Source organism: Aegilops tauschii, chromosome 2 (genome assembly GCF_002575655.3).
Source record: "Aegilops tauschii subsp. strangulata cultivar AL8/78 chromosome 2, Aet v6.0, whole genome shotgun sequence".
Lineage (NCBI taxonomy): Eukaryota > Viridiplantae > Streptophyta > Magnoliopsida > Poales > Poaceae > Aegilops > Aegilops tauschii.
In genome coordinates, this window is record NC_053036.3 from 75,492,740 (window position 1) to 75,500,655 (window position 7,916).

The following is a 7,916-nucleotide window of genomic DNA, read 5'->3' on the forward strand; positions in this document are numbered from 1 at the left end:
ACAAAGACCAATCTTTGGGTCATGACCAAAATTTTGGTTGAGGTATTGGTTGCCCATGATTTGGCCGACATTGGCAAGAAAAATGAACTAGAGTTGGCTAGAGTTCATTGGCATGCCAAAAAAATGGCAACCATCCAAACAAAGACCAATCTTTGGGTCATGACCAAAATTTTGGTAAGGTGCACTTTGGCCACAATCCAAACACACCCCAACACCCGGCTCGTCGAGGATGCACGGGGCGCCGCGACGCGCCCGCGGAGTGGTGTAGCACGGCCAACTGCATCCCCTGGACCTGAGACCATGCCGGGTCGTATTGCTTTTTCAATGACATGCGGGGATCGCATGTGAGGAAAGGGCATCTCCAACGTTGCCACGACCGCAGCTGACTACCCTGGCACACCAAAACCCTCGTCCCTCGCGCCGTCGCGCTGTGCATTCCCAGCCGGCACCAGCTGCCCACATTCATGCCGTCCGTTCGTATGTCGTCGTTAAGAGGCTCGGTGCCCGAGGAACCAACTCCGGCGACTTAATGACGCACCCGGACGCTTGGCCTCAACGGAATGCGCTACTTAAAGCGGCAAGCCCAGCTAACCTCCACACCATAGCGCATCGTCCTCCTACCAGGCACCACATCCGCCATGACCGCAAGTGCGAACGCTCTGCGGGAGAGCTTGTCTTCAGGTATGAAGCTCGAGGTCGCCGCCCTCGCTCAAGTCGCCTCTCGCGACGCAATAGCGGCGTAGCCCGACGCGGACGCGACCGCACAAGCGGTGGCCACGCTGGCGGCCGACGACGGGAGCACCGTCAGCCACGCGTCCTACTTGCCGCGGTCCAACGTCCGACACCGCCGAGGTCGGGGACTCCTTTGAGGATGAGTAGGGCATGGGAGGCGGCAGGGCATGGTGTGCCAACTGGCTGGTCCGTATCCCGTGTTCTACTCTTCCTCACCGGAGACCGCACCTTCACTTCACGGGTCTTGAACCCCGCCCCCGTACATAGAGATCGCAGATGGAGGACGTCGGTCGCCGCCGTAGAATAGGTTTAGGGTCGGGTTTCTTTTATTTTTCTGTCCTATAAAAGTTCGAAATATAACGAAAATCTGCCGTGTTTGCATTAATCTCGGCCGGTGTATATGAACTTTCACAATAATATACATATTGTAGGAGTACTAGCAAGATGCCCGTGTGTTGCACGGAAGATCAAGATCTTGTGGGAGAAAAGGATGAACAAGGGAAAGCCTTATCTGCAAATGTGGAGAGGAGTGCAGGTAAATTGTCATAGTTTCCTTCCTATCCGTTAGATATAGATCGGACGACCTATATTGCAGGATGACAGGCACACCATCATCACCAACTCTGCTTTTTATTGAACCGAGACAAATCTAACATGCGAAGTAAAATAAACACATAGGGTCTATACATACACAAATTATCTTAGGCACTCCAATAGTACGTCCACTACACATTCACGCATTTCACATATTTCTACATCTACGGGAACCTATTAAAGGGTTAACGTAAATTGCCTCTCTCTCTCCTCCCCTGATTTTCATGGTGGTGGGCCCCTCCCTCACCCCAATATACAATCAACAGCTCACACATTTCACATTACGTTAATTACGTAACTAGGATTACGTAGGTGTAGCATTACTCGTCCTAAAAAACCCAACTAAGCCAACCTCCCAGCATATCACGCGGGAAAAGACCTGGCCGCGCCGTTTTAGTCGGGATTACCGGATTACTAGTAGTAGTATCGATGGATCGCGCGAAGCAACAAATTTTTTTTGAGGGGGCGAAGCACCTAGTTTAAAAGGAAAAAAGGCGGTACACTCACAGCACTCCTGTCGCGGTCGCATTGCACCCCACACACGTTCGGTCCTGCACACGGCTCACACAAACGGAACGCGCTTCGGCTTGCCTCTTCATTGACATGTGGGACTGCACTTGGAGAAACCGACCATGCGCCAAACTCCCCCCGCCCACCGCGCGAAAATCCTCCCCCCCCCAGACCCAAAAATTCCCCCCAAATCCGATTCAACCGCCCTTCGGCCAACTAGCCAATAATATTCCCCAAACCCCCTCTCCCCTGTCCCCCTCCACTCCATTCGCTCCGCCAAAGCCGCCCTCCCCGCCGCGCCGATACGTCGGTGCCGCGGTTCGGCGATCCTCTCGTAGACTGCCGTCCTCTAGCCGCGCCGCCACCTCTGGCTACGTTCTCGTAGACTGCCGTCCTCTAGCCGCGCCGCCACCTCTGGCTACGTTCTTGTGGAGGCGCACGGCGGTCAGCGCCGCCACTGCTGGCGACATTCGTGTGGAGACGCACGGCGGTCAGCATCTCCCACAGTACGCGCATTCTAGACTGAGGCCCCGTTCGTGTCGGTGTAGCGCTGAATGTTAGCTGATAGACGTTGTTAATCTCACTGTTTGCCCAAGTAGTTTACTGTCAATATGCTCTGCTTAAGAAGCTTCCTTTCCCTGTTCTGCACTCAATCTGCTTAGCTGAGATGGCATGCCAAGGCCGATTAGTTGCTAAAATATCTTGCCATATATTTATTGTGACGTAGATTGCCATGGTCTAGTAGCCAATCTGTTAGGTGAAATAGCTCTACACCGTTTTATACTCGATCTTTGTTGCTGCGATGGCCTTGGATAGTTCGATGGCTGTGTGCTCGGCCTCATTGACTACTGAAACAGCCTGCCATAATTTGGCACTCAAATCTGTTTGCTGAATTAGCTTTACATATATTTCGTTACTTAGATCTGCTCGTCCAAATATCTTGCCATAGCTTTAGACATCGACCTAGGTATTTTTTCTGGACTTCATAAAAAAGCATATATGTTTTTCCTGTAATATCTAGTAGAAGAACTAATTTCTATGTGTAACAGATGGACAGGACTTGGATAAGTTCTGCTCGAAGATTCTCCGCTGCATATGTCGAGGGGGTTGAAAACTTCATGAACTTTATGAGAGCTGAGTACGGTGGTCCGAAATCAGATGTGCTCTGCCCGTGTAGCAGTTGTATGAATTCAGTTACAAGACCCCAGTCAATTGTGCAAAATCATCTACACTTGTATGGGATGTCGGTCACATATACTAGGTGGGTTCATCATGGTGAAGCTGTGAACCTCAATGTTATTGACTACGTGGAAGTACCAGATCACCATCTTGATCTGCCTGATACTCGGGTGGAAGAGGAGGAGGAGGTGGTGGTGGCGGAGCCAGTGAGTTTGACCAACATTGAAACAATGTTACGAAATGCTCGTGCATTCCGTGAACTTTCACCTGCAGAAGAAAAACGGTGGGCCCGCATGTTGGAACAATGCAACGTTGCTGTCACCCCAGGAAATAAGCTGTCAGTATTCTCAGCTATGGTCACCTTTCTTCAGGTGAAGACATCTGAGCGGATGACCAACAAATCATTCGATGCGATGTTGGCTGCTTTCCGCGAATCTTTCCCAGTTGCGTCTGAGCTGCCACACACCTACAGTAAAATGAAGAATTTCCTTCGTGCAGTTGGAATTGGATATGATATGATCCATGTTTGTAAGAATAATTGTGTTATGTTCCGGAAGGATTATGCCAACTTAAGTGAATGGCCGAAATGCAAATCATCAAGATGGAAAGATGGCGATGCTGTGAAGAGGATTCCTCATAATGTTCTGAGACATTTTCCAGTTACACCAAGATTGCAGAGGTTGTTTCACGATGCGGAAACAAGAGAGGATGTACTGTGGCATTCTAGGAACCAGGAGTATAGAGATCAGAATGTAATGAGCCATCCATCTCATGGTAGTGAGTGGAAAAACTTCAATGATAAACACAAAGAGTTTGCTGCTGACCCGAGAAACATTAGACCTGGCTTAGCTTCAGATGGATTTAACCCATTTGGCCACCAGAGCGCCACATATAGCATGTGGCCAGTGCTTGTTATCCCTTACAACATGCCTCCAAATGTCCGCACCAAAGAATCAAACTACATGATGGCCTTGCTCATCCTAGGTCCAAAAAGTCCTGGAAAGGATTTTGATTTGTTCATGGAGCCTCTTGTGGAAGAACTTCAACAGCTATGGAAGGGTGTTCTCACTCGAGACCTATATAGCAGCCCACCAGCTGATTTCTTTCTGTGTGCTATTATAATTTGGTGCATCCATGATTATCCGGCTTTGGGAACTATATCAGGGCGAACGACACATGGTTACAATGCATGTGTTCGCTGTGACAGGAATCCGCTGTCATATGCAATACTTAGCAAGATCTGTTACATTGGACACCGCCCTTTCCTTGCCAAGGACAAGCCGCATCCTAGAAAATACCGAAGACATGTGTTCAATGCAAAGCATGAAAACCGTGATGCGCCAAAGAGGCTCACCGCCGATGAGTTGCAAGTGGAACTAGAGAAGGTCAGGCATATTACACCAGGAAACCATCATGGTAATGGTAGCGGGAAAAGGAAGCGTGGCAAGGTAGAAGAGAGATTATTGTTTACCCGCAGGTCCACTTTGTGGGACATGGAGTATTGGAAAGATTTGGATCTGCGGCATAATCTTGATGTGATGCACATCGAGAAAAATATATGTGACAGCATTATCGGCACACTTCTTAATATTGAAGGCAAGACGAAAGATACCTTAAAATCTAGGATTGATTTGACACACCTGGGTATCAGAAAGGATTTGCAGGTGCAAGATGAAGGTAAACCACGGGATATGGCACCAGTTGTGTACATCTTGGACAAGGTAAAAAGAAAAGAATTCTGCGAGTTCCTGTCACGTGTGAGATTCCCACATGGATTTGCTTCCAACCCTGAAAGGAGAGTCAGTGTAGATGGAAACAACGTACAAGGGTTGAAAACTCATGACTGCCACGTCCTACTTCAAAGGGTTTTACCTGTTATTCTTAGAGGATTGGGCCGACCTGACTTATACAGAGCAGTTGCAGAGTTGGGACAATTCTTCAGGGAACTCTACAGTAGGAATATCATGATAGATGCTTTGGAGCATCTTAGAGACAAGATACCAACTATCCTATGCGACCTTGAGAAGATATATCCTCCAGCCTTCTTTGATGTGATGGTGCATTTGGCTGTTCATCTACCTGATGAGGCACTACTTAGAGGTCCAGTACAGTATGGCTGGATGTACCCTATTAAAAGGCAGCTAGGCACTTTCAAGGGCTATGTTAGGAACAGAGCTAGACCCGAGGGTTCCATTGCAGAGGCCTACATTGCTACAGAAGCGTTGACATTCTACTCAAAATACATTGAAACAGCTTATCAGCTTAGCAAAGAGGTGGGTGAAGACAATCCCGGGCTCAATGTTTTCGATTATTCTGTTCGAGTTACAGGGAAGAGTCGACAAGAGGACAAACCTAAAGATTTGGACAAAATGGTTTGGTATGTGTTGAATAACTGTCCTGAGATACTACCTTATATCAAGTAAGTGCAGTACTGCAGCTTATACATCGTAATCTACTAAACTTGCAGCACATTCTTATATATTTAGATGTTTGACGCGATCACTATGTTATGCAGCATCTACAAAGAGGAGTTACTGCCGCAAAATCCAAGAAACATTGACAAACTGGTTATGGCAGGATTTGCGAAATGGTTCAAGAACCATGTAAGCTTTTGAAGTGCACTGTCAGTTTTTTAATATATTGAGTACATAAGATGATCAGCTTGTCTATTTTCTAACCATAGGTTAAGAAGATGCGGGAGGATGGGCAGGCAGTTGATGATGCCCTTTACTCACTAGCAATGGGTCCTGATACTCGGGTAAGACATTATGAATCTTGCGTTGTTGGAGATGTGCGCTACAACACCCTTGCACGAGACGAAGGCAGGAAGACACAAAATAGTGCCATCATGAGCACAGATACGTATGACAAAGAGACAACTGAAATGTATGCTAACATAACAAACATTGTTCAGTTGCAGTATATCTCCAGTTACGAGGATCATCGGTGTGTGGTTCTGTTGTGCTGTCGTTGGTATAACCTGTTTTCCAGGATCGCAAAACCCAGAGCTGTTGATTATTTCAAATCCATCAATGTCAAGGCGGCGTACCAGACCAACGAGCCTTTTATTTTGGCAAATCAAGCAACACATATATTTTTCTTGGAAGACACATTTGCACGTAGCGATGACTGGAGAGTACTACAAAGGTTTGAGGAGAGGAATTCGTTTAATGAAGTTGCACAACAAGATGATGCTTACACTGCTCCTAATGTACAAGATAACACAGATGTTCCTAATATCTTTGAGAACCATCATGTCAATGACGCCGGCGAAAAGATTGCTTGTCGTGCTGTGGACATACAAGAGTTGATCAAGAAGAAGCCAACGTTCGAGGACGTTGAGGACGAAGAAGAAGATGACACCGTGGGGAATTATGATTCAGACTGATACACATGGCGAAGATGTTGATGCTGCTGCTGTGGATGATGATTACATTGCTTTTGTCGTATTTTCCTGTCAGAAGACATTTTTATCTTCTATGTGAAATTGTGTTTGCTATGACAACTGAAACCTGATGAACATGTTGTTTAGTATTTTTCTGTGAGAACATCACTTGTTATGTATGCAGATTTGTGTTTGGCGATTATATGACAACTAAAACATGATGACATTGTTGTTTAGTTGTACTCATATTTGGCTGTGAAACTTGAATTTGATGACATAGTTTGCTGTTGGACTGCAATTTGCTCGACGTCTTCGAATGAGAACAAAACTGACCCGACAGGGCCTCTGCTATTTATTTATTTATTTATATGAGCAAAAGGGGATACCCCCTGATTTCCGTTAATAGAAATCATTAGATGTTCACAACACTACACCCAGCCTGCTACACAAGTTTCATTCATTACTAGTTTCAGCAAAGTGCTCATGTCGTAGCCACTGAATACATCACGAGTGCTACATACACTGCAAATAAAGAGACAATCATCCTACAGAGCACATGGATTTTTCCCATTATCTTCACAAGCTCTTTTAGCTCCTCATTGCTGTCAAGGCCGTTCAGCAGCTGTTGCTTGGCCATGATCAGAGGAACTGCATCTTTAACCTTCTGCTCTGCATCTTCCTCTTCTGTCGTTCCTCCAGTTACTTGTCCAACACCCCAACCTGCTGGTATTGGGATTCCTCGGCTAACCAAATAATCAGCGTAGTTGCATTCCCCCACATCAGCAACTTCCCAGAAATACAAATCACACGAATCTTCCCTTTTATGCATGAATCAAATTAGAAGATCATCAACCAAACTATTAAAAAATCAGCAACTGAAAGCAGCAGAACAACACTTAAGCATATTATTACCCCATGATTCGGGCATTTGTAGAAGACTCGGCCAGGGTTGCGAATTGTGGTTGAGATGCGATGGATGACTCTGCGTGATTTGCAGCAGAGGCACCACACCAACGGCAGCGGGTTGCGATGAGCAATCGGCTGCGGTGCGCGTGCCGGCGGGTGTGTGATGAGACCCACAGGCGATGGTACGGGTGGAGACTTGGCACATATCTGGTTGTTTCCTGCTGAAGAGCAGGTGGACGAGCAGCCAGCGGACATGGTTGCTGCGGCCAGAGCTTCTGATGCTAGGCAGAGTAAGTAGAGAAGAGGAGAAACAAACGTAGCACCATATATAGTCATAGTCTAGGTTTGGATTCGAACCAGCTACAGGAGCACGTCTTTCTTTTTTCTAAAACTCGGCAACGTCTCTTTACTGGTACACTAGCTTGTTCGGTACGCCTTCCCAAGTCTTTGATTTTCTTTCCCTTTTTTTGTGAGGAAGGAAGGAGGACAAAACTGAGAGTTCCTGGGACTCGAACCCCAGACCTCTCGGTTGAAAACCAAGGGTGCTAGTCACTTATGTGGCGAACGTTCCCTGTGAGGAGGACGGCAGACGAACGCATTTTCCTCGCAG